Genomic DNA, 2,807 nt, shown 5'->3' with positions numbered 1-2,807 from the left:
AAAAAAAAACAGCACATGATGTACTTATCCTCATGCAAAGTATATTTTAATACATTTTTACACATATGTAATATATACATACAGGTGGAATTATTTTCAGATTTCAAACTTTTCAATAGGATTTCTATTGAACAAAATTCTGGGTTCAGTAGGCCCAGCCGCCAAATCACCTCACTCGTTCAATGGATCATCTCTTAGTTTGTATATCACATGATGCAGTATTTTCGGATAACTGAAAATGGATAATGGATTTGAGATACTGATCATACTCTTTGAACGCACCAAATCATCTCGAGGACCCTCTTTTGGAATACATATGATATCATCTGTAGCTCGAACATCTGGGGTGAGAAAACAACAAAACGAAAACCAAGAAAGTGGACCGGGTCAAGTGCCAGGCCACGAAGAGATATGTTGACATTTGACAATGGAATGGAGACAAAAATAGGAAGCTTCATGGAGGAGAATGAAAACAAAAAAGGCACTAAACTACAGACATCTATCTCCTGCACGATATATATTTCCTTCCCTTCTTTGTAAATGAGACATCTTTCTTTCTCTCTCGCTTCTTTGTAATCAAGACATGTAACGTATACATTTAGGCCTCCAGATTTTCACGGTGCCATTCAATCACAAGTATACGAATGCACACCCTCTCCTTGCCCGGTCAAAGCAAGTAAAAAGACGCTCTCTCCATCTTCATTCAACTGAAAAAAGCAAGAGCCTCACCTTCGTAATTCAGAGCATTTGGTGGCAAAACAACAAAAGAAAAGATATAAAACAGGAACAGACCCGTGGTTTTGCTCTCCTCTCATGGAAGGAGCCTAATCACCTCATTCAAAGAAATATCTGGGCTCACACTAGGCCCGTCATCCAAATGACCTCGCTCATCGAATGGATCATCTCTTGGTTTATATATCACATAATGCAGTAATTCAGATAACTGAAAATATATGATCGATTTGATATACTGATCATACTGTTTCAACGCACCAAAAAAATTAGGTGAGAATTGAGATGAGGCCGGGTATTAATTTGAGATATCATCTCCAAGACCCTCTTTTGTAATACAGATGATATCATCTATAGCTCCAGCATCGGGAGAAAACACCAAAATGAAAACCAAGACTGGCTCACGAACAGATATGCTGACATTTGACAATGGACGGAAAGAAAAATAGGAAGGTTCGTGGAAGGGGAATGAAAGCAGAAACGGCACTAAACAACAGACATCTATCTCCTGTAGGATATATATCTCTTTCTCTTCTTTGTAAACGATATATCTTTCTCTTTCTCCATCTCCATTCAACCGAAAAATCCGAACGTCTGCAGCGCACACATGACCGGGGAGCAGAGGGCCTTCCACCTCTGGAACGCAGGACTTCCACCCCTGTCTCCTCCTATAAATAGCTCCCTGCATCCTCTATCCCTCTCACCACCGCGGTCCTTCTCCTCTCAAATCCACATTGTTCTGTTCTTCCTATCGCGAGGAAGTCATTGTAGGAGGTTTTGGGTTGTGCTCTTGATTGTTGCGGGGTTTGTGTTGGTTACCCCCCGTTGTTTTCTAATTAGTTGTTTCTTGATGGCGTTTGCCTTGCCAGGTGAGAAGAATTCCGGAGAACATGGTGGCTATGGGTGGGGATGAAAGGCAGAGGATGGAGGCTCCGGCAGGGGACAAGTTCCCGGAGGGGCTGCGCGTGCTCGCTGTGGACGACGACAGCGTCTGCCTCAAGGTACTGGAGGTCGTTCTGCGTTGCTGCAAATACAACCGTGAGTCTCTCCGCCCTAGTCCATTAGAAATTAGAATCAGAGCTAGGTGATCCTTTCTTCTTTCTGTGAGTAATCCTTGCTGCTGTACAGCAACGACCGTGACGGACGCGAAGACAGCGTTGAAGATGCTAAGGGCGGGAAGGCAGAGTTCGACCTGGTGATCACCGACGTGCACATGCCAGGCATGGACGGCTTCAAGCTCCTTGAGCTCATCCACCTTGAGATGGATCTGCCCGTCATCAGTACTCTCACTGCTCAACTTAAAGTCTTTTTTTCTTTCATTTTAACATGCCATGAGCTGGCAATTGTCTTCAAGAGCGTACTTTTACTACCCCGCAAAAAAAGAGAGCGTACTTTTACTCCTGAATTTTGGAGATCCAGGATATTAATTAATTAATTTTGGAGAAAGTATACAATTGCACCGCACCCATTTGCTAGGTTGGCATGAAATATACAATTCGGAAATTACCTATATTGTGTTCACATTATTAAAGGATTACTCATCTTTTTTACGGGTAAAGGATTACTCTTCTTCAATCTCCTTGAGATTATTAGTCTTGAAAACAATTTACTCTTGAGAATATATAGCATATAAAGTAGGAGTGCCACTTTTAAGTAGATACATTTAGTAGGCTAACGATAATATCCACAATCTTGCAGATTTCTTGACATTGTGCTATAGTTACTTTTTAGCCATTGTTTCTGTTTATTTCTATTGAATCTGTGAAATTTGTCCCATTTAATGTGCTTTGAAACACCAAATTTATGATAGCCATGATATTGTTTGAAAATCATGTGTAATACATTTGCTTCTCCGATTGCATGGCACATTTCAAGAACATTTGAACTTTTTCTTCCTTTAAGCATTGGGGAAAACATCATGTCCAGTTCACAGATTTTTGTGAAGTTACAAATTCCAAAGCTAAGTTACGGGCCATATGTCATGCAGTGCTATCTGTGGATTGCGACAAGAAGGCTGTGATGAAGGGCATAACACATGGGGCGTGCGACTATTTGGTGAAGCCAGCGTGCACCAA

At 41.5% G+C, this 2,807-nt stretch overlaps 1 pseudogene; it reads left to right on the top strand.

The window, feature by feature from the left end:
* The first annotated feature begins 1,333 nt into the window (after positions 1 to 1,333).
* On the top strand, positions 1,334 to 2,067 carry LOC123177015 (uncharacterized; annotated as a pseudogene).
* The last annotated feature ends 740 nt before the right edge of the window (positions 2,068 to 2,807 follow it).

The sequence above is a fragment of the Triticum aestivum genome, unplaced genomic scaffold (genome assembly GCF_018294505.1).
Source record: "Triticum aestivum cultivar Chinese Spring unplaced genomic scaffold, IWGSC CS RefSeq v2.1 scaffold10393, whole genome shotgun sequence".
Classification (NCBI taxonomy): Eukaryota; Viridiplantae; Streptophyta; class Magnoliopsida; order Poales; family Poaceae; genus Triticum; species Triticum aestivum.
Note: the sequence above shows the minus strand (reverse complement) of the source record. Positions and strands in the feature narration are given on the sequence as shown.